Consider the following 25,624-nt stretch of genomic DNA (forward strand, 5'->3'; position numbering starts at 1 on the left):
CCTGTGTGCAGAGACCTGCAGAGAGGTGCCCTTGGAAATGGCGGAGCGGCGTTACTGCGAGGATTAGACTCGGAACCACGCAGGGAGCTATGGCTTCTTCTGTGAAAAATGGCCACGTCTGGGTCTGCGGCCAGCGTCAGGGAGTTGGTGGAAGCCAAGCCAATGCCTCCAGAGATCCCCTTGTCTCTCATCATTGACATGAGCTTGTACCATCACCTGTGCAGTGAAGCCGTGGCAGATGCTCTCCATGCAACCAAGCAAGGACCTTCTTGAATGTCATATTTAGAATGACCAAAAGAAGGATGTCTGCCTATGCCATGTGACCTTGCTGACCTGCATCTGAATGGTCCCATGTGGACACCCCCAGGATACTGGCGGGCCCTTTAAAACAGGATGTGTTTCTTAACAGGCTGAAGGGTGGTTGTAGCTTAAAAAAGAAAACCCAGCACACATACTTGGCGGGGACTGGACAGTAGGGAATCACATTCTCATTGGGGAAACTGAGGCTTAGAGGGGGTTAAGTGATTTGTTCAAAACCACAAATGTAGATAGTGATGGAGCCAGTATTTGCGCCGGTCACTTTAAGTACAAACCTTTTATCTTTAGCCAATCTACCACACCACCTCACAAGCTATTGCTGCAGGTGGAGAAAGGCCCCTATACTCTAAATTTTTCATGTGCCCCAGTGCAGATCTACTTTAAACTCATGTCCACCCCTCTCTGTGCTCTTTGAGATTGACCTTTGTGGACTGCATCCAGGGGTTCTTTTGCCTTCTGGCTTCCAGTTGGATTTGGCCAATGGGAAGCACAGGCAAGAGGTCGGAGGGCAGGACGAGAGTGAGGGTGGGCTATTTATTTTCCTGAGCCAAGGACTGGCTGTGTCCCTTGGCTGACAGCCACAGTTTGTTCCAATGTCCCTTTCCTGCAGCTATTCCCTCTGGGTTCTGGTATCTTCTCCCTTCCCCTGTCCCTTCAGCCTTCTCTTCTCACCCCAGGGTACTTCACCATGCTTGTGGTTTCCCTTAACCCTTCTAAATAATCCCTTCCCTAAAATTCTCTTTACTTACCTGTCTGATGGAGGGTAGCATCTGCTCTCTGCTGGGACCCCGAATGATCCAACTCACGGCCCCCTTGCTCACTAGATTTGGTTGGACCCTGGAACTGGGCCAGATTGAAAACTGGAGGAAGAAAATAAAGGGAGGATCAGATACTGGCCCAGGACACAGAATCTGCCCTAGTGGGGACAGCACTGCCCCAAGCGCCAGCCCACAGCAGCTCAGTGGGTCCCCAGCCCCACCCACCAGGTCCCCCCCTGCTGCTCCTGCTCCCACGGCAGCCCCTGCCCCACACTAGCAGTGGCTTGGAGCTGGGAGAAACCCTGGTGTCCCAGCCTGGCAGACGTGGGAGGGGGACAAATAACACAAGAAAACCTCCTGGTGCTACCACACAAAGGACTGTGCGGATTAGAATCCTAAGGTCAGAGGTTGGAATCCTGAGTGGGTTTTCTCCAGAAACTTTTTGCATATACTTCTGTCACAACAGTGTGATATTTTAGATACATTAAGTGATCAATAACATTCAATGACAAATGAATTTTGTGGATGGCTAGGGCCTGACGTTTCTATGGTGACGTGTCTCAAATATTTGCCAACCAAGTACCCAAGACAATAAAACGACCTCATTTACTAAGTGAAGACAGAACATGTATAACCTACACTCCTATCATTTACACCGATGCAAAGCAGGATCCTCATGATTCCTAAATCAAATAAAAGCTGCTCCTGCCCTTCTCCCTCTCACTGCCTTCCCAGGAGACCTCTCAGCTGCTCTCTTTGGCAGCCCAGTATGGCTAGAAGTGAAACCTTTAGGGCTCCCAGGGGCATGGGCACATCAGTCAAATGACTAAGCCCCTTTGCAGACTGTTGGCCTGGAAGTCATTCTGTCAGACTTCCCTGTTTCTCCTCTGATGATCTAGCAGGGGCTGGAAACACATTGTCTGGAGGTGAGATTGCTTGGTTTCAAGTCTTCTGCGGCTCTGCTAACTTCCTCCAGCAATACCAGTCCCCAGTAAGTTGGCCCTCTGTATCTGCAAGTTCCACATCCACAGATTCAACCAAACTTGAATAGAAAATATTTGGAAAAAAATTCCAGAAAGTTCCAAAAAGCAAAATTTGAGTTTGCTGCACACTGGTCACTATTTACATAGCATTTACATTGTATTAGGTATTATAAATAAGTAATCCAGGGATGACTTAAAGTATACAGGAGGATATGCAAGGTATATGCAAATACTATACCACTTTATATAAGGGACTTTAGCAACTACAGATTTAGGTATCCACAGGTGGTCCTGAAACCAATCCCCCAAGGATACTGAGAGGCAACTGTAATTAAACTTTCATGCCCTGTGGAACCAGATAATCTTCATAAATGGCACCAGCCCTGTGATGAATCTTATTGGGAGCACTCAGATGCTGTGGCTGATTGCCCACTTACCAGGGAGAATTATTCGTGACTAGGAAGCATGATTAAAGTCTAAATGCTTCCTTGAGTTTGCATTTGAATGGTTGTCTTTAGTATGTGTTGTGATCAATTTTGTGTTTAATTGTGCATCTGAAATGGCTCTCTGAAATGATAATGAATATCAAAAAATACATGGATGTATTTTACGTAATAAATTGCATAACAAGCAAGTTGGAGGCAATGTGACATAGAAGAAAAACTTTGAGCTTTAACATTAGACAGACCAGGGTTACAATCTAGGCACTTTGACTTATCAGCTGTGTGTTCTTGGCAAGGTTACTTAACCTCTCTGAGCATGTTTCCTATTATTCCAATAGGAATAATATTATTCCTATTATTAAGAATAATAGCCTCACGGGTCTATAGTAAGTATTAAATGCGCCAAGCATGTAAAGCATCTATTCACTGCCTGGCACATTTGAAGGTGCTCTTAAACAGAAGATTAAATATTCAGGATCTCATTTCAATCATAAAATAAATCTACGGATATTGGCTGCATTTACTACAAAGAACAGTAGAGGGCAGGCTTTACAAAGTTATTTATGAAATACTGTCTTTCAAGTCATCTTCCAAGCCGACAGCCAGAATTCCAGAAATGACTTTCTTAAATCCTTTTGGCTGAAAGATGCTTCTATTGCTACTTTTAATTTCTTCACAGAAACTGGGGCTTTCCTGTTTTGCAAGAATTCCAAAGGAGGATGTTGGGCAATATTTACCCCACAACTTTCATCACCATGACGTGTGTGTCTGGTCCCCAGATTACAGTGGAGGGGTTTTGACAGATTTCTCTGACCACATTTATGCCTGTCATAGATTTAACGATAAATAGAGGAAATAGAAGATGCCAAACTCTCTTGACATCATTTCAAATTGCATCATGTAAGAATGGCATGAAGTTTGTGACTAGAAGCATTATAGAATACAAAGAATCAACCTGCAGCTGACTGGAGATCAGATTACATTTAGTTAATGATTGGGATTACAGGGGGTGTGAATTCCATTCCATGACAAAAGAACAAATGGGCATTTAATAAATGTTTGTGGAAATCTGAAGAGGTTCTGAAGAGTAAACATTTGTTCCAGTTTTCACTGCCACCCTCAGTCTCTGGGGAAACCAGCCTCACCCAGTCTCCACAGCAATAAGTGATACCACTGCTTGGCATCTTCAGTAATTTAGAGATTAAAAAATGGCACCTCAAATTACTTAAAACTCATATTTCTTTGGTCACCAGCGATGAACATCTTTCCCCCCTGTGGATTTGAACATTTTTATTTCTTCTTTTATGGATGGCCTGATCATATCTTTGGCTCATTCTTCTATTTGAGTCCTGAACATTTTTTTCTTAACTTCTGCAAAGGATTCATTGTAAATCATTGATATCATCCTTGGAAAACATAAGTGACCCAGTTCTATCAGTCTGTGATTTTCCTAGCATATCACATAGCACACGACTGGCACTCAAAAATGTTTATTGAATTGTACTCTTTTAAATTATTTTATATTTTAAAATACAGTTTTGAAATATAAAGTAAATATATACTCATTATTTTTAAAAATATTGAATAGGTAGGCAAAGTAGAAAGATCACCCACAGAGGCAAAGACTGTAGTTTTACTAGGCACTTTTTAATGGCTAAATACTGTTCAATCAAGTTATAGTCTCACTTAGCTATGTTCTAACTCTGTTTTCACTTTTGTTCTATGATAATGCTGTTAAAGGGACAGAAACACCAAATTGTTAAGTATTTATATTTATAGTTCTACTCCCCACAAGCCGTGTAATCCACCCCCTCTATACACACATACACCAACGCTCTCTCCAGCCCTCCTCCATTTCTCTATCTCTCTCCTTCCCACCACCAGAACAGCAGGTACAGAGGAAGGCATTTTTGCTTTGCTGAGCTGCAGGGAAGTAGAAGGAATGAATGGCTGAAGGTTTGAGGAGTAGTTTACTAAGAAGGTAGTTGAAGTTGCTCAGGGGGAAAAAATATCAGTGAGGTAGGTTGTGAGATAGAGAAGATGAGGGAGTTGAGCTTTGGGAAGACAGACAGAGATGATTAAAGAGGATTTTAAGAAAAGTTTTGATGTCTAAACCAGCGGTCTCCATGCTGGGTTGTGAACTGTTTATCTCTCTGTGCTAAGCTAATTGCAAAAATCAAGAGCAAGCATTTAGAAACCTTTACAGAAATCTGTCATGGCTGCAACACCCAAGTGAACTTGTCTTGTTGAACAGAACGTGGGCAAGCTGCACAGTAGTCTTGTGTGAAAGGCTCACGTCACAGCATGCAGTGTTTGAAGTTATTTTATCAACTGTAACTCAAAAGTTTATAAAAAGCTGAGAAAATGTAAGATTATAGAGATGAATTATTGGTGTTTCTACAAGATGAGAAGCCATTTTGATCAACTTTTAGAAGATGTGAATTGGATAACCAGACTTGCTTATTCGTCTGATGTTTTGATAGTTTTAATCATCATAATGCTTCCACGCAAGGAGGTTAACACAGCATATTTCTTTCAATGGCAGATAAGATCTAAGGGCATTAAAAAAAAATAGAAGCTTCGAAGAACTGAGTTTCTACAGATTGTTAGGCATGTTCCATAGTATAACAACAATTTTCTGTGAAGTGCGTCCGTGATTCTGTTCTTCTTCCACTTCTGACCCTTCATCTTTATTCTCCTTTACTCTCTGCCTTTTTTCTCTCCACCCTCTGGGAAGGTGTTTCTCATCCTCTTCTTTTCTATTCCCTTGGAGGAATCTCATCAAACTCACAGGTCCCAATGTTCACTCTCACATTTATATAAGTCGCATAGCTGCAGATACTAGTTTTCCAAAATTCTAATTTTAATTTGTTGGCTCAAATTTTGATAATGATTTTTTAAAAGTCCATTGTTTTCCTTGAACTGATAGGCTTACTTCATTCATCTTCAAGAAAATACCTGCCAAATACCCAACTCTGAATGTCCATAGTTGATCAGTTCTGCAAGTAAAAGTGGCTCTCCATGAAACAAGCAGCTAGTTTAGCTCTTATGTGAAGCCATTGTATATGTGATTTTCCTCAGCAGGAAGCATCCTACGAGCCTTTTTGGCAGTGTCATGGCTGAGAAATAATGTGCTTTCTCTTTAACATTTAGCCTCGACTATTCCTAGTCTTTAAGCCTTAAACTAGGGTGACTTTATTTTCTGAATCTCAGATCAGAACATATGGTTTGCAAAATGACTTTTATACTAATTTGAGGTATAAGAGGCAGGCTGAAAAGTAGACATTTCAATGGCTTTGATATTTTGTACGACTGACCAAGAGAATTCTTGAAAATGGAACTATCTTAAAAATCCCTGACATAAGCCACTGATAAAACTGGTGAGTGCAAAGCTCCTCCAGGAAGGTAATGGGGAGCAATGGAACCATGCCAGTGTCCCACTTGGAGATGTTTAGGCAAATCCTTGAATGTCAGGCTTAGCATGGTCTAATTTAAGTTGACATTCCATAATGGGGTTACTTAGAACTGCCTCATCAACTCTGTCAACAGACACCAGACACTGAAATACCAAGTCAAAGAGCATCTGATAAAGACCACACCTGTCCTACCTCCTTGCACACACAGGTGATGGACATTTATACTAGAAATGCTGGATAGACTGTTTATCTGTCTGATTTTGGAGGTGGATCTGATATGGTCATATGATCACAGGTACCATCTGTTGGGGAGACAAGACTCATAATTAATCCATGATTGTTGGAGAGGTGAAAAAATGGGGCATTGTTGAGGGAGGGAACTGATGATGGTCTTGATGTCCATCTGGCTGCATTAAAACACATGCACACTCTGACATATGGTCACTAGCTGGAGAGAAGTGAGAGGATTACAATATACAAATGATAAATGGACGCCACAGCTTCCCTTTGTGGCCAATACAAGAGGGGTCTTATTTTTAAATTGTTTTAAAAATATTCATGAAGAAAAGGGTCTTTTACTTTTTTAGTCCCCATTCTGTCATTGGAACATTTTGAGGCTCTAGCCAAGCATGCCACTTCTCCATTCTCTTAAACAGAAACCTTAAATGTTTCTACCCACTTGCCTTTTGCAATGTGGGTATATTAATTGATGTTTGATGGTGGTTGGAAGATTTGTGGAAGAAATTTCATATATTTGTATGAGCAATTATTACTGTATTATTATAATTTCTATCATGTATAAGGGCAATATCTAATGTCAACTCACATGTAGTGGGATATTATTATGTGTTAGGCATTTTGAGTGTACTGCATGTGTTAACTAATTGAAATCTTACAAAATCCTCCAAGATAGAAACTACCATCCCTATTTTACAGAGGAAGAAACTGAGGCATAGAATGATTAAGGGACTCATCAAGGGCACAGCTAATAAATGGCGGAGCTGAGCCTATCTGACTGATTCTAAAGCCTATTCTTCACCATTTGCTTTACTGTAGGTAAAATGGAAAGAACACAAGACAAGAAGAAGACCCCATGTCTACTGCCAGCCACATGGTGAACTAACTGTATGACTTTGGATAATACAACTCTTTGCTGATTCACTTTTTTAAAAAATTAAAGTATAGTGGATTTAATTATCAGTTATAGTTAATATTGTATTAGTTTCAGGTGTACAGCAAGGTGATTTGGTTATATATATATAACTATATATATATATATAGTTATATATATATATATATATATATAGTTATATATATATATATATATATATATATGTAAATTCAGATTATGTTCCATTCTAGATTATTAAAAGGTATTGGATATATTTCCCTGTATTATACAGTAAATCCTTATTGCTTACCTATATTTTATGTGTAGTACTTTGTATCTGTTAATCCCATACTCCTAATTTATCCCTCCCCTTACTCCCTTTCCCCTTTGGTAACCATACATTTGTTTTCTGTCTGTGAGTCTGTTTTGTATATAGATTCATCTGTATTATTTTTCAGATTCCACGTGTAAGTGATATCATATAATATTTGTCTTTACTGTCTGATTTACTTCACTTAGTATGATATTCTCTTGGTCTATCCATGTTGTTGTAAATGGCAATATTTTATTCTTTTTAATGGCTGAGTAATATTCCATTGTGTATATATACCACATCTTTTTAAACCAATTGTCTGTTGATGGGCACTTGAGTTGTTTCCATGTCTTGGTTATTGTAAATAGTGCTGCTATGAACACTGTGGTGCATGTATCTTTTCAAATTAGAGTTTTTGTCTTTTCTGGATATATACCCAGGAGTGGGATTGCTGGATCATATGGTTGTCCTATTTTTAGTTTTTTAAGGAACCTCCATACTGTTCTCCATAGTGGCTGCACCAATTTATATTCCCACCAACAGTGTAGGAGGGTTCCCTTTTCTCCACACCCTCTCCAGCATTTATTATTTGTAGATTTTTGATGATGGTCATTCTGATCAGTGTGAGGTGATGTCTCATTGTGGTTTTGATTTGCATTTCTCTAATAATTAGTGATGTTGAGCATCATTTCATGTGCCTGTTGGCCATCTGTATGTCTTCTTTGGAGAAATGTCTATTTAGGTCTTCTGCCCATTTTTTTGATTGGATTTTTATTTTTTTGATATTAAGTTGTATGAGCTGTTTGTATATTTTGTATATTAACCCCATGTTGGTTGTATCATTTGCAAATATTTTCTCCCAGTCCGTAGGTAAGACACACAACCCTTTGGTTCTCAGTTTTCTCATTTCTAAAACAGGGGTGATAATACCTGCCCTGTTTAACTCATGTGGTTGGTGAGGATAAAAAGACTGTTAAAAAAAAAAAAAAAAAGACTGTTAGTTCCTTGAGAAAGGAATTGCAGGACTTGTAACTGTAATCTACACCGCAAGCACAATGCTTGATAGAGAATTTTTTAATGATTACATGTATGCATGAATGAATGAGTCAGTGATTCTATGAGATGATGTACGTGAAAGCATCTTTAAAAACTGTAGACCATACAATTATAAAGGCTTATTCTTAACTTGCCTATGACATCTTAAATGAAAAATTTCATCAAAATTTTAAATTTAGCTTTTTACTTTGAGATAATTGTAGATTCACATGCAAATGCAAGAAGTAATACAGAAAGATCCCATGTACCCTTTACTTGGTTTTCCTCAGTGGTAACATCTTGAAAAACGATACTACTATACCACAATCTGGCTATTATACAGTCAAGATACAGAACATTTCCATCACCAAAAAGATCCCTCATTTTACCCTTTTACAACCACACTCACTTCTCTTCTGCCCCCATACCCTCCCTGAAAAACTCTAATTTACTCTCTATTTCAATAATTCTGTCATTTTTATTTGTCCAATTTAATATAAATGGAATAATACAATAGTAGCCTTTTCAGATTGCCTTTTTTTCACTCAGCGTAATTCTCTAGAAATTCATCCAGGTTGTGTTTGTTCCTGGATGAATCAATGGTTTGTTCCTTTTTATTGCTGAGTGATATTCTTCGGTATGGATGTACCACACTTGGTTTAACCCTTCACTCATTGCAGGACATCTGGTCATCTAGTTTTTGGTAATTACAAATAAAGCTGCAATAAACATTTGTGGGTAGATTTTTGTGTGAACTTAAGCTTTCTTTCTCTGGGATCAATGCCCAGGAGTGCAATTACTGTGTCATATGGTAGTTGGGTGTTTAGTTGTTTTGTTTTTTTTTTAAAGAAACTGCCTGTGTTTCTAAGGGGGCTGTACCGTATTATATTCCCAGCAGCCATGTGTAAGTGATAGTTTCACTGCATCCCTGCCAGCATTTGGTACTCTACTTTTAATTTTAGCCATTCTGATAGGCGAATAGTTATTATAGAATGAATTGCGTCTCCCTTTGAATTCATCTGTTGAAGACCTGACCCCCAGTATGACTATATTTGTATACGGGGCCTTTAGGGAGGTAATTAAGGTTAAATGAGGACATAAGAGTGGGACCATAATCATATAGGACTGGGGTCCTTATAAAAAGACGAAGAGCCACCAGAGAGCTCATTCTTTTTTTCCTTTTTTTTCGACCAGGGATTGAGCCCATGCCCCCTGCATCGGAAGCACGGAGTCTTAATCACCGGACCACCAGGGAAGTCCTCCAGAGAGCTCATTCTATGAGTAAAGAGAAGAGCACAGAGGTCATGTGAGGACACAGCAAGAAGGCAGCTGTCTACAAGTTGGGAAGAGAGGTATCACCAGAAACCAACCCTGATGGCACCTTAATCTTGAACTTGTAACCTCCAGAACTGTTAGAAAATAAATTTCTGTTGTTTAAGTCATCAAGTCTGGGATATTTTTTTATGTCAGCCCTAGCAGACTAATACAGTAATGATAGCTCTTGTGGTTTTCATCTGAATTTCCTAATAGCTAATGATGTTGAATATCTTTTCATGTGCTTATTTTCCATCTGTATATCCTCTTCAGTGAAATTTCTGTTTATGCCTTTTGCTCATTTTCTAATTGGATTTTTTTTAACTGTTGAGTTTGAAAGTTCTACATCTTCTAGATACTAGCCCTTTGTCAGATAAGAGGTTTGCAAATAATTTCTCTCAACCTGTAACTTGTCTTTCATCCTCTTCATAGGGTCTTTCATAGAATGAAGGTTTGTTATTTAAATGAAGTTGAATGTATTAATTATTGCTTTTTAGATCATGCTTTTGGTGTCAAATATAAGAACTCTTTGCTTAACCTTGAAGATGTTCTCTGATGCTTTTTCTAAAAGTGTTACAGTTTTACATTTAAGTCTATGATCATTTTTAGTTAATTTTTGTATAATATTGAGACTTAAGTCAAGGTTAATTTTGCTGTTGTTTTTGTTGCCCATGCTGTCCCATTTCTCCAGCATCATTTGTTGAAAAATCTCTTTCCTCCATTGAATTGCTTTTGCATCTCTGTCAAAAATCATTTGGGCATATTCGTGTGATTCTATTTCTAGATTCACTATTCTGTTCCATTGATGTATGTGTCTATCCCTCTGTTAATAAATACCACATGGTCTTAATTACTGTAGCTATAAAATGTCTTCAGATTAGGTAGACTGATTCCTCCCAAGTTATTCTTCTTTTTCAAAATTGTTTTAGCTATTGTAGTTCCTTTACCCTTCCACATGTATTTTAGATTAATCTTGTCTACAAAACATCTTTCTGAGATTTTGACAGGAATTGCATTAAACCTGTATATCAATCTGGGGAGAACTGAAATCTTTCCTATGTTGAGTTTTCTAGCTATGAACAGAGTATGTCTCTCTATTTAATTAGACTTTTAAAAATTTCTTTCATCAGTGTTGTGTAGTTTTCAGCATAGAAGTTCTGTACATGTTTTGTTAGATTTACACCTATGCATTTCTTTGAGCAATTGTAAATGATATTGTATTTTCTTATTCCACTGTCTATGTGTTTATTGCTAGTATATAGAAACACAATTGATTTGTATATGTTTATCTTCTGCATCCTTGCTGAACTCGCTTATTAGATCTAGAACTTAAAAAAATATATTCCCTGTGATTTTCTACGTAGACAACCAAATAGGGACCATTTTACTACTTCCTTTCCAATCTCTATACGTTTTCTTTTCTTTTCTTGCCTTATTGCATTGGCTAGAATTTCCCGTCCTATCTTGAATACAGGCAGTGACAGTGGACAACTTGCTGTGTTCCCAAACTCAAAGGGAAAACATTTAGTCTTTCATCTTTAAGTATATTGTTAGCTTCAGAGTTTTTGTAAATGTTCGCTATCAAGTTGGGGAAGTTCCCTTCTATTTTTGAGTGTTTTTATCATAAATAGGTGCTGAATTTTGTCAATTTTTTTTTTCTGTATCAATTCATGTGATCATGCTTTTTTTCTTTTTTAGCTTGTTAATATGGTGTTGGTTGATTTTTCACTGATTGGTTTTCAAATATTACACCAGCATTGTATCCTTGGAATAAACCCTTTACACTCATGGTGTAAAAGTCTTTTTATATATTGTTGAATTCTCTTTGCCAATTTTTTGTTAAGGGTTTTTGTGTCTTTATTTATGAAAGATATTGGTCTATAGTTTTCTTTTTTTATACTGTCTTTGTCTGGTTTTGTTATTAGGGTAATTCTAGCTTCATAAAAATATATTGAAAGTACTCTATTTTCTGGAATAAATTGTGTAGAATGGTTTTTCTTGTGTTTGGTAGACTTCTCCAATGAAGTCATCTGGGCCTGAAGATTTCTCTTTTGTGGAGATTTTTTAAATTACAAATTCAATATCCTTGATAGTTACAGAGTTATTCAAATTATCAATATAATATTGCTGGCTTGTGTTTTTCAAGGAATTGGTTTATTTCATCTAAGTTGTCAAACTTGTTTGTGTAGAGTTGTTCATAGTATTCCCTTGTCTTTTTGATGTCTGCCTGTTCTGTAGTGATATCCTCCATTTCATCCATGATATGGATAATTTGTGTCTTCAGTTTTTCTTTGTCAGTCTTGTTAGAGGTTTATCAATTTTATTAATCTTTTCAAAGAAATAGCTATTTGTTTTATTGTTTTTCGGTATTATTTTTCTATTTTCAATTTCATTGATTTTCACTTTTATCTTATTATTATGTCCTTCCTTTTAAATACTTGCTTAAGGTTTAATTTGCTCTTCTTTTTCTATGTTCTTGAGGTGGGAATTTAAATTATTGATTTGAGACTTTTTCTCTTTTGAATGTAAAGTATTCATTTACTGCTATAAACTTCCCTCTCAGTACTACAGTCCCACAAGTTTTGTGTCCCACACATTTTTTAAAAAAAAATATTTATTTATTTATTTTTGGCTGTGTTGGGTCTTCGTTTCTGTGCGAGGGCTTTCTCCAGTTGCGGCTAGTGGGAGCCACTCCTCATCGCGGTGCACGGGCCTCTCACTATCGCGGCCTCTCTTGTTGTGGAGCACAGGCTCCAGATGCGCAGGCTCAGTAGTTGTGGCTCACAGGCCTAGTTGCTCCACAGCATGTGGGATCTTCCCAGACCAGGGCTCGAACCTGTGTCCCCTGCATTGGCAGGCAGATTCTCAACCACTGTGCCACCAAGGAAGCCCCCACACATTTTAATATATATTTTCATTTGTATTTATTTCAAAGTATTTTTTACATCCTTTGAAACTTCTAGATTTATGAATATTTTTATATATTATGAATATTTATATTCATATATATGAATACTTATATATATATTCATATTTTATATAAATATTAAAATATTTATATATTTTTTTAGTTTCCAAGTGTTGGGATATTTCATTGTTATTTTTCTGTTACTGATTTCAAGTTTAACTCCTTTGTGGTCAGAGAATATAGTCTGTATGATTTCAATTTTAAAAATTTGTTGAAGTTTGTTTTATGATCCAGAATATGGTCTATATTGGTATATGTTTCATGAGCTTATACTCATTAAAATATACAGAATGTTTCTTCTGATATTGTTGGGTGGAATGCTGTATAAATATCAACTAGATCCTACTGATTGATGATGATGTTGAATTCTTTCATATTCTTGCTGAATTTCTGTCTAGTTATTCTATAGACTGTTGAGAGAGGGATGTTAAAAGCTCCAGCTATAATTATGGGTTTCTCTCTTTCTTCTTTCAGTGCTATTGGTTTTTGCTTATATATTTTGTAGTTCTGTGATTTGGTGCATACACATTTAGTGTTGCTATCTTTTTGGTGTATTGACCCTTTTATCACTATGTAATATCCTTCTCTGGTAGTAATCATTGCTCTGAAGTTTACTGTATCTGATATTAGTTTAGCCACACTTGCTTTATTTTAATGAATGTTTGCATGATTTATTTTTATTGTAGGTAGAATAATGTATCCCCTCAAGATATCTGTGCTTAATCCCCAGAACCTATGAATATGTGACTTTACATGGCAAAAAGGACTTTACAGTTGTGATTACATTAAGAATTTCTAAGTGGAGGGATTATCCTGGATTATCCAGATGGACTCTATGTAATCACCAGTGGAAAAGGGAGGCAAAAGAGGAGGTCAGGCTTTGAAGATAGAGGAAGGGAGCCTCAAGCCAAAGACTTTGAAGACCTCTAGAAGCTGGAAAAACAGGAAACAAATTCTCTCCAGAGTTTCCAGAAATGACCACAGCTCTATCAACACCTTGATTTTAGCCTAGTGAGACCTGTGTCAAATTTCTGACGTACAGAACTGTAAGATAATAAATTTGTGCAGTTTTAAGCTACTCAGTTTGTAGTAATTTGTTACGGCAGCAATAGAAAACAAATACAACCTTTTCCCATCATTTACTTTCTACCTACCTATATCATTGTCTTTGAAGTGAGTTTCTTTTAGTCAGCATATAGTTGATTCATGATTTTTAATTCACTCTGAAAATCTCTTTTAATTGTTGTACTTAGATTATTTGTATTTAATGTCATAAGTTAGGGCTTAAGTCTGCCTTTTTATTTTTTGTTTTCTGCTTTTTCTCTCTGTTTTTCTATTTTCTCTTTTCTTTTCCTTGCCTTCCTGTGGGTTCTTAAACATTTCTTAGAATTCCATTTTGATTGATCTATACTGTCTTTAAGTGTGCCTCTTTGATAGCTTTTTTAGTGGTTACTTAGGTATTACATAATATTTACATAACTTATAACAGTCTATGTCATTATTTTACCAGTTTGAGTGAAATGTATAAAACTTACTTCTTTTTTATATCCCTTTACCCTCCCCAGTTTATAATATAATTGCTTTAAATATTTCCTCTAATACATTTAGGATTATATCAGACAGTGTCATAATTTTGCTTCAGCCATCAAATGTAATTTAGAAAACTAAAGAGGTGATGGAAAGTCTATTGTATTTACCCATATTTTGCTTACATATTTACCCCAAATACAGAGAATTTTTTATTCTTTCTTCCTTCCTGATGTTCTAAGATTCCTTCTATTATTGTTTCCTTTATGTTTAGAGGATATCCTTTAGCCATTGTTTTGGGTAAGTGTGCTGGCAGCAAATTTGCTAATTTTCCTTAAACCAAGACTGTTTTGATTTCCCCTTTATGTCTGAAGGATACTTTTGCTGAGTATAGGATTCTTGAGTTGACAGTTCTTTTCTTTCAGCAATTGAAAAATGTTGTGCTACTTTATTTTAGCCTTTATAGTTTCTGATGAGAAGGTCACTGTTATTTGAATTGTTTCTCTTTTGTAGATAAGATGTTGTTTCTTTGTTTTTAGCTTTCAGAAGTTTCACTGTTATGTATCTTGGTGTGGGATTTTTTTGCTGGGAGTTTATCCTGATGGGTTCACTAAGCTTCTTGAATCTGTGGGTTTATGTCTTTTGCCAAATTTGAGAAGTTTTCAGCCATTAATTCTTTGAGTACTTTTTCATTCCTATCCTCTTTCATCTCTCCTTCTAGGACTCCAATGATATAAACATTAGATTTTCTTTTTATAGTGCCACAGAGCCCTAAGGGTGTGCATACGCAGTAATCAGTTTTGTCATTTCAAAGCCTGACAGTTTAGTTTAACAAACATTTTTTCTAGGCCCACTCTATGGAGCCCCTGTGCTAGGTGCTGAGTTGCAAAGATGGGTAGGGTGCATTCTTTGCATGTAAAGAGTCTCATGGGAGGGTCAGACACATAAGCAAAATGTCTTTATTATGTATATGCTAAATAGAGGCATCCCTCTAAACCAGGGGTTGGCAAACTTTCTAAAGGGCCAGATAGTAAATATTTTAGGCTTTGTGGGTCAAATGGTCTCTATTACAACTATTCAACTCTGCCATTCTAGCATGAAAGCAACCATAGACATATGTAAATGAATGAGTGTGGCCATATTCCAATAAAACTTTATTCTCAAAAACAGGCAGTGAAGAGGTACAAACTATTAGGTATAAAATAAGCTACAAGGACATATTATACAACATGGGGAATATAGCCAATATTTTATAATAACTATAAATGGAGTATTACCTTTAAAAATTGTGAATCACTATATTGTACAACTGTAACATATAATATTGTACACCTGTAACTTATATAATATTGTACAGCAGCTATACTTCAATTTAAAAAGTAAAAAAAAAAAATTAGGCCGTGAGCCAATTTATAGTCCACTGATCATAGCTTGCTGACCCCTGATCTAGTCTTTATTTTCTTCCTTCTCTGTCTTTCTATGTAAAAGAGGGTTGTTATAAGAATTAAATTAGTTAATGTTTGTAAAGTGTTCAGAATAAGGCTTGGCAAATATTAAGCTTTATAGGAGGTTAGTCTTTAGCTCTTGTTTCCTGTCCAGCCCTCTATACCATTCACATGAGACACCTGAGGGTTAGGTGTAGGTGATGTGGAGTATATTCTCTAAGGCTGAAAGGGGACCTATGATCATTTGCTCATTACTTAGCTAGGTCACTTCAACAGTAAACTAAATAAAGAGCTAACCAGGTTCATTTCTATCTTGAGTGTCCATGATTCTGTGAGCATGTCCCTGGTCTCATTCTCCCCAGAGAGAAATGAGGTAGGAGAGAGAATTTGTTCTGGAGTTCAACGATCTCAGTCTAAGCCCTGCCTCTACCCATTTAGCTTCCCCTCATTGACGTGCAGTATCCTCATGTCTAAAATGGGAATGATGACCCACTTCACAGGATGACTGCAGAAATTATACAAGATGATGTGTACTAATAGTACTTTGCAAATCATAAAGTACTTTGCAACTGCTGGTAATTATTAACATTATTAGGCTGTAAGGACTCTAACTCATCCACTCGTGGGCTCCTTTCCCACAAAGTTTTCACCCTCTGCGGTGGGAAAGGTGGCACTTATAGAAGCAGTAAAGACCCAGTATCCAGTTCTACCCAAGGAGAAAGGGGGAGGTGTGGGATAGGGAGGATGGGAGGGAGACGCAAGAGGGAGGGGATATGGGGATATATGTACACATATAGCTGATTCACTTTGTTATACAGCAGAAACTAACACAACATTGTAAAGCAATTATACTCCAATAAAGATGTTAAAAAATATGTAATTAGTCATTGGAAATAAGATTAACCGTGCAAGTTTTTGTTCCACTAAATGGTACTTCTGGGCTTTCCAAACTTTAAATGCTTCAGTGTAGTCAAAGGGGAAACAATTGACCTTTCTCTTACTGAGGTGTGTTATACAATTGCCCGTTAAGTGGTAGTTAGCAATTAAAAGAAGGCTGAGTTTCCGATGAGGTTAAAAGGCTGTTCCACTTTAGCAGTGTTGCTAGTTCTTATAGGCTGGGACCTAAACGAGGAATTCAATTCAACTCAATTTAATTCAGCTCAACCCAACTTGATTCAATAAACCGAGCTTTGCTATTTGCTGGGTATTGTGCCAGGTATGAGGGATACAAAAATGAGTATAACAGCCTCTGTCCTCCTGGAACTCATAGCTGCAGGAGGGAAACAGACACAAACTGCAATTACAGTGTGGGAGGAGCTAGGCTAGCAGAAATCCTGGAAGGGAAAAATACAAGGGCTCTTCTTCATGCAGCTTGTTCTCACCTCAGGAGCAAGGGAGCAGGAGGGATTTATGAGGACTGATTTCAGATGCACGGAGCAGTAAGCGGCAGCTTGCAGCAAGCAGCAGTGAGCAGTAGCTGGAAGCAAGACCTTAGCTCCCGGACTGGGAGTCCTAACTGCTAGACCACAGAGGCCAGCGGCTAGGGCCTAAACCCTCAGTTCTTGCCTGCCTTGTCGGGAAAGAATTCAGGCAAGGAGGCAGAAGGTAAAGAGAAAAGTAAAAAGTTTATTGGAAAAACAAAGTAAATGCGGAAAGGTGCAAGGGGGAACTCAGAGAGAGAGTCGCGCCTTTGGGAAGTTTAAATCCTTTATAAGGGGGCAGTTTTCTGGGTCTTTATCTTCCTTCTGGCCAATCATCTTGCTTTGTTCCCCCTGACTAATTTGTCTTAAGACCCTCCCCTTAGGTGCACCAAGGGGAGGGGATCTCAGCCAAGTTGGATCTCAACGCAAAGGAGTCTGGGGGGAAGCAAGACTTGTTATGGCCTGGCATTGTCCCCTGAATGTTGACCCCCAAGGAGCCTTTCTGGGCATGTGTAGTGCCTCCCTTGCCCCAAGGAGTGGGGAAGTGGAGATCCCTTGATTCTTTACTCAAACAAGGCTTTGCCCCTCTTTGTTTTTGCCATGACTGTTATCTTAAGGCATCCATAAGAGACAAGTCTTGGCTATTACCCTGTCCCTGTCATAGCTTCCATTTCGGAGAGTAAACAGGAGGCTGATTTTAAATGTCTTAACCTGGAGCCCCTCTAACTCGTGTCTCAGGAAATGCAAACAGGAGACTAGATGTAAGTGTCCGGCCTGAAGCCCACTTCTTCCTGCCCCATGAAATGTAAACAGGAGGCCAGTTGTAAATGCCTAACCTGGAGCCCATCTATCTCCTTCCTCAAGACAATGAGAAATAGGCTGTCTTTTTGCTCTTTTGGGGAGAGTGATTACCAGCAGGGTTGCCGACATTAGCAGGTGTCTATTGGAGTTTTTTCGCAATATGTTGCTAACTTTTTTTAAAATTATTTATTTATTTATTTATTTATAGCTGTGTTGGGTCTTCGTTTCTGTGCGAGGGCTTTCTCTAGTTGCGGCTAGTGGGGGCCACTCTTCATCGCCGTGCGCGGGCCTCTCACTATCGCGGCCTCTCGTTGCGGAGCACAGGCTCCAGATGCGCAGGCTCAGTAATTGTGGCTCACGGGCCTCGTTGTTCCGCGGCATTTGGGATCTTCCCAGACTAGGGCTCGAACCCGTGTGCCCTGCATTGGCAGGCAGATTCTCAACCACTGCGCCACCAGGGAAGCCCGTTGCTACCTTTTTAATGACTCTTTTTGTTCCTTCAAATTGAGATGCTGGCCCAATTTTAAAACATTTATTTTTAACAGCTTCATAAATGGGAACTTTATGGGTTTAGTTCTGTTGGCAATTTCTTTGTTTGAAAAGTAGAAGCAAGAAGATTTACTTTTTTAAGATTTACTTCTCTCAAGAAAAATTGTTTATATGCTTTGAAATGAAAAAAAAAAATAGATTACTGGGTGTCCTGCTTAGTGCATCCGCACTTCCTTTCATTGTATTTGAACCGATTTACAAATCTCTAAGTTGTAGAAGAGTTAATGTAAATGGTTCTTACGTCTAAAATGCAAATGAATTGTCTAGATAGAGTAGTTTTGCACCTCTTTTAAAATTTATTTCAATAATATTCCTTATTGCCTATATACATGTGATTCTTTGAATTCTCCTTTGAGTCAATTGTAACATCTTACTGGTTCCCTCATTAATTAATAAGTTAAATAAAACTTTTAATATGTGTTCATTTTTATTTGTATGAGAGTCATTATTTTATGTTTTTTTAAATAAGAAAATTATCCTTTAACACGTCTCATCTGAGAAAGAATTGGCTGATGATGTGGAAGGATAGGAAGGGAAGGAAACTAAGATGTGTTAAGCACCTATTAAATATCAAACCTTAATGTGCATTATTTTGTTTAATCCACACAACAGTCTTGTACCTTTGTGGGTGCTTTTGTTTTTAAACCAAGGGCTCATATTGTTTTTTATGTTAGCAAGGATTATATTGGGGTAGTGATAAACCAAGCTATGGAGTGAATTGTGTCCCCCAAAATCATATGTTAAAGTTCTAACCCCCGGAATCTCAGAATGTGACCTTATTTGGAGACAGAGTCTTTACAGAGGTAATCCAGTTAAAATGAGGTCATTAAGGTAGGCCTTAATCCAAGATGACTGGTGTCCTCATGAGAAGGGGAAATTTGGAAGCAGGCATGCACACAGAATACCATGTGAACATGAAAGCAGAGGCCTGGGTGATGCATCTACAAGCCAAGGAAAGCAAAAAATTGCTAGCAAACACCAGACACTAGGACAGAAGCATGGAATACATTCTTCTTCACAGTCCTCAGAAGGAACCAACCCTGCTGACACCTTGATCTCACACTTTTAGACTCTGGAACTGTGAGACAATCACATTCTGTTGTTTTAAGCCACCCAGTTTGTGGCACTTTGTTACTACAGCCCTGGCAAACCAATATAGGCCATTTAAAACATTCTTTTTTTCTTTTTTCACTTTAAAGAATCATTTATATTTAATTATATATGCAAGGGACCATCCAGCGCAGTGAGGTCCATTTCTTAGCCAAACCCCATTGTCAGCTCATAAGAGATCTTGGTCAAGTCAGCATCCTGAGCAACTGACAGACATCTGGACCTCAGACAAGGAGATCTGCAGGCAGGGGACTGCTGCATGTGCCACCTAGATGAAGGACCAAACAGCAGGAATGGAGCATCTGCCTCTCATTAGATTCAGGTGACAAGAAAATGAGCCCCATCTCCTGGTTATCACTAGCCCTAATGAAATACATTATTCTCTGCTGTTCTTAAGTTCAGTGGCATTTGTTTAATCAGAATGAAATAGTGTAAGTTTTTTCCTCCTGGAATGACTGGAAAGAAATGATACTATGAAAAGGAGTTGGGATTTTCTTTTCTAAGTGTTATAGAGAAGCAATAGAGGGTTTGAGTGTCAGAGTGCCCTGAGCTAGTTGATGTTTCTAAAGGGCCACTCTGGCTACTGTGCAGAGACTGAAGTGTGGGGCAGATAGGAGGAAAGGATGAAGTCAGGAGACCAAGTGGGAGGCTGTTACAGTAGACTAAGACAGAGAGGATGCTGGCCTGGATCTGGAGACAGCAGTAGAGATGGAAAGAATAAATAGGCTCAGGATATTTGGAGGGAGAAATGGTAGGGCTTGCTGGAGAATTGACTGTGGCAGGTAAGGAAAGAGAAAAATCAAGAATGGCGCTACTGTAGTTTTTCTTTCCCTGATAAACTGGATGGATAGCCAATTAACCAGCAAGGGGGAGGCTTGGGGGAAGGCTTAATTTTTATGCCTATCGTGGAGGTAATAATGCTGGAAAGGAAAAGATCTGTCCATGCCCTGGTCTTTTGGAAAGCAGATACCAAGCCGTTCACAGAACACTAAGTGCTTTTTCTTCTTTCAGAAATACAATGTTAATTATATGCTTATTGTGACAAGGCGCTGTACAGGCTGCCAAGGGAGCTGCCAGTCTCCTGCACACAAACAGTGGGATGGGGGCCTAGAGAGAAGGGTTATGTGGATTCTGAGTAAAAAGGACAACTTGTGCAGGGGAGCGCTGCAACACGCCCGCCTGGAGGAAGTGTTATGGATCCAGAAGGAGGGGAGGTTTGTAGGAAGCATTTCAGACAGTGGGAATGACTGGGACAGAGAGCTGTCTTTGGTCAGGAAGCTCCAGACTAGAAATCCCAAGGTCTGGGGTCTCTTCCTCAGTCCCCTTGCTGTGGGGAGTTCAGTTCCCAACTGGATTTCTAGCTGCCACGCTACTCCACTCTGCATTTGGGATGGCAAGCTTCATCCTTCTATCCCCAGGGTGTACACAATGCTTCACATAAGGAGGCATGCAATACAATTTATTGAATAAATGAAGAATATGTGTGATGGATGTAATTATACAAATGTAAAAAATATGTGCTATGCAGCAAAGGAAACCTTAAACAAAACGAAAAGACAACCTACAAACTGGGAGAAAATATTTGCAAATGATGCAACCGACAAGGGCTTAATTTCCAAAACATACAAACAGCTCATACAACTCAATTACAAAACACAACCGAATCAAAAAATGGACAGAAGACCTAAATAGACTTTTCTCCAAAGAAGACATACAAATGGCCAATAGGCACATGAAAAGATGCTCAACATCGCTAATTATTAGAGAAACGCAAATCAAAACTACAATGAGGTATCACCTCACACTGGTCAGTAGGGACATCATTAAAAAGCCTACAAATAACAAATGCTGGAGAGGGTGTGGACAAAAGGGAAACCTCCTACACTGTTGGTGGGAATGTAAGTTAGTGCAGCCACTATGGAAAACAGTATAGAGGTTCCTCAAAAAACTAGAAATAGAGTTGCCATATGATCCAGCAACCCCACTCCTGGGCATATATTCAGACAAAAGTATAATTCGAAAAGATACATGTACCCCAATGTTCACTGCAGCACTATTTACAATAGCCAAGACATGGAAGCAACCTAAATGTCCAACAACAGATGAATGGATAAAGAAGATGTGATATATATATCCAATGGAATACTACTCAGCCATAAAAAAGAATGAAATAATGCCATTTGCGGCAACATGGATGGACCTAGAGATTACCATACTAAGTGAAGTAAGTCAGAAAGAGAAAGACAAACATTATAAGATATCACTCATATGTGGAATCTAAAATATGACACAAATGAACTTATCTATGAAACAGAAGCAGAATTGTGGACATGGAGAACAGACTTGTGGTTGCCAAGGGGGAGGGGGTGCAGGGAAGGGATGGACTGGGAGTTTGAGATTAGCAGACACAAACTATTATACATAGAATGGATAAACAACAAGGTCCTATTGTATAGCACAGGGAGCTATATTCAACATCCTGTAATAAACCATAATGGAAAAGAATATGAAAAAGAAAAAAAAGGAATATGTGCTATGCATATAAATATATATTACGAATGTAATTTCTTTTTCTAAGCAGGCTAAGAGGTTGGCAAGTAAGTGGATACTGTAGAAATGATGTACCCTGATTTCAGCAACTCAGTTGAGAGAACTCTCCTAATATTTTGAGATTATTATGGAAATATCTGGAAATAAATATGGGTTGGATGATAATACACTTAGAAGAGTTGGTTACTATTGATTTATTGTACAAAAATAAAGCTGATATTTGAATTACTATCCTATATGGAGGTATCAAGTGACCTCCATATGGCTCTATGTTAACCCCTGTCCTGAACAACATTTTTATCAGTGACTTGGATGAATATGTAGACAGTTAAAAAAAAATCACTAAGTTTGCAGCTATTTTAAAATTGAGAAGGCTACTAAATGCCAAAAAGATAAGAATCAAGATTCAAAAACCATCTAAATGAATTTAGATCCTGTACCACAACTAATAAAATTGTATATAACAAAATGAAACTTTAAAAAATATAATAAATAAATGAATTGAACAAGAAAGGAATGGGGAATTCTTGGTTTTTCAGCAGTTCATGTGGAAAAGGCCTAGGCCTTTACCAAACATAAATTCAATATGAACTCACATATTAGCCAGGGTATTAAAAAATATCAAATGCGGTATTAGGATACATTATTAGAAGTAAAATACCTAGAATATAGGAGGTGAAATCCATAGCACTCTGCTTTGTTTGGAGTACTTCTAAAGTACTATCCTCAGTCTTGGGGGATATATTGATAAACCAGGGTTTGTTATCCTATTTTTATCCTTTTCTGACTATTAAAGGAATACAAGCTCACTAAAAATTTCAAAAATATGAAAAATACAAAAATCATCTGGAATCCTAAGATCCAGAGACAATATTTCTTTCTAGTTTTTTCCCTATGTATAATGTTTTTGCTATTGAAATTGTACCATATATGTAATTTTGTATCCTGCCATCTATTTCTTTATATAACGCTATATCAGTTTATCACAAATGAGCAAGCATTTTGGCTCTGGAATCAGATAAGTTGAAATTAGAATCTTGGTTCCACCACTTAACTAGCCAGTTTGACCTAAGATAAGTCACTTAACCTTAGTTTCTACATCTGTAAATTGGGAATATTAATGGCACTGTATCAAAGAGTTTGCTATTCAGCTTTGCTATCATCATCATCATCACTATCATTATAAACTACTTTTTGCATTCCTATTTGAAGTCAGAGATTTCTCCTTTTTCCAAAACTGATTTCTAGTTTAATGTAAAGACAAATTTAATTTAAAATGAAAAATTCTTTTTTTTTTACAATAAATCTTCTTGAAAATACATAAAAAAAGAAAAAATAGTTGTTTAGTATTTTTTTTTTTTTTTTTTTGCATATAGAACTGGCTTTATTTGTTTCTGGAATTAAAACCTTCCTGTAGCCATAGGAATTAGGAGAGACCACCATTAAAGAGCAATTAAGATTTCCTCTTCAAAATTTAAAACCTTTTAAGTAGTTGAGATAGTGGGAGCCATTTTATAAGGGCAGGATAAAGTCAAAATAGCATGAGGAACAATCAGAAAAAAATTATTCCCTTAGTAGCAATTATAATAACATTTGTTTTATTCTCAAGGCTCAACCAGACAGTTTCATGGTGAGATTCAAGAGCCTATACGGTTTTGACTGGCTTGTGGCCAGGCTTACTTCAGGACAGTTATACTTAACTCCAGCTTGCTGCCTGGACTCCCTCAACTGGGTTCCAAATATCTTTTGTATAATGGACCTTAACTTGTCAAAATATAAATGCAGAATGTATTGCAATGACATTAAGGACTGGTCACATTAAATATGAAGTTATTTATAAAATAACTGGTAAAGTGGAGAAGAGATAATAGGATCTAGGACTTCTGTAAATCAAGTTTCATACTATATAGGCACAAAAAAAATTGAACCACATTACTCAAGATACGCAACTGTGGAGACTACATGACATTCTAAAGTGTGTAAGTGCTCACCTGATCCTGACATTTTTTTGGGTGCCATTATATAAACATTTTAAGATATTTGTGTAGCTTACTGTGGAAATTTTAGAAACCAGTGGTTTCCATTTGCTATACGATACTACCTAGCTTAGATAAATCTTCATTTTTAAATTATAAAACTCCCCCCAGTGTATATATGGGATGTGTGGGGTTACAGGGTGGTAGTTCCATAAAGTGCACTGAGTTTCAGGGGCAAATAATGATAGAAACTAAATGTAATACAATTTGTTCCATCTTCATGATTACAGGCATTACAGGGCAGGGTGGGTAAAAGAGGCAAAGTGAACTCTTTTCTCCCCCCATTTAACCAGATGCAGCATTTTGGCACTTTTATGATACACAGGTTGACTTAATTCATTTACTTAAGTTGAAAGCTGGCAACAGCAAATCTTTGCAATTTAGGATCGTGCATAGCCACTCCAAGGATCTTAATTGCTGAACTACACCATGAGCTCTGAGACGGTGTTCACAGTGTTCTTGAAGCTTTCACATCTTAATATGAGATCTGACACCTCTTCTTAAGGTAGGGAACTGTTAAAAGCTGTCTTCCTCTTGGCTAACCCAGTCCACCAGCAATCTTAACAGTTAAGTTACTATATAAAAATAAAACTGTGCTCCCAAGCATTGATCCAAACTGTTGTGCTGGGAACCCTTTCCAAAGCATTGTCTCCCTGAGAGAAAAGAGAGATCCTAACCAGTTGCTTCCATGAACAATAACCCCAGTACAGTGTACAAGTAATGTCCTTCGAAGCATAACTCTGGCAGCCTTGGTCATCCTGACAAGCTTATCAGCATTTACATACAAGGTATATTTAAAACCGATCCCAGACCAAGTATTGCAACCATAATCCCATTATTTAGCACATTGAGTTCCTGCTGATGCCAAAGCCAGAAATTTCAAAGCAAAGAGTGATTTTTTTCATCATTTACAAATGAGAGAAAAATATCAAGAAGGAGGACAGGAAACTCCTCTCTCCTAAATTCATCAAATCGATGCTATCTTCACAGCTTTAACTGACATGATCCAGAGTCCTCAATTTCCTGATTTGAGGAGTCCATTTTCAAGGTGAGTGTCAAGGTCAAGAAGAGCTTTCAGGCTTTTCTTTGCCATGGCCCATGAACTCCAGTCCTTCAATAGGAATCTCCTTCTCCTTTATTGCTTTCTGAACACACTGCTGGTAGCGCTTGAAGAGGTCCGTGCACGGGTCCCCGGAGCAGTCCCCCTTGAGGAATTTCTCAGCAAACCAGCGATTGAAGCACTGGTCGTACTCACGCTTCAGGTCGGTGCAAGCCTCCCCTACGCTGTTCATGGCGTCGGCGGTCTTTAGTATTTTATATAACAGAATCTTACCAGTTTCTTGTGTATCAATTTGGATTTGATCTCTATCATTCTTTAGAAGCAATGCATTCAAAAGACCTTAAATTCTGAAATCCTAAGAGAAGAGGAACTGCAACCAGATGATGATCTTTTTCTTAAGAACAAGCAGAACGTCTCTGATCTCCCCACCAGAACCTGGCAAGGAGCGAAGTCAGTTCTTGCTGAC

At 37.9% G+C, this 25,624-nt stretch overlaps 1 pseudogene across 1 annotated transcript; it reads right to left on the minus strand.

The window, feature by feature from the left end:
* Positions 1-24,299: 24,299 nt before the first annotated feature.
* On the minus strand, positions 24,300-25,396 carry LOC309605609 (TP53-regulated inhibitor of apoptosis 1 pseudogene; annotated as a pseudogene). Its single transcript has one exon. The product of its transcript is annotated as a TP53-regulated inhibitor of apoptosis 1 pseudogene (transcript).
* Positions 25,397-25,624: the final 228 nt, after the last annotated feature.

Source organism: Balaenoptera borealis (genome assembly GCF_965194805.1).
Source record: "Balaenoptera borealis genome assembly, chromosome: 11".
In the NCBI taxonomy this organism is placed as follows: domain Eukaryota; kingdom Metazoa; phylum Chordata; class Mammalia; order Artiodactyla; family Balaenopteridae; genus Balaenoptera; species Balaenoptera borealis.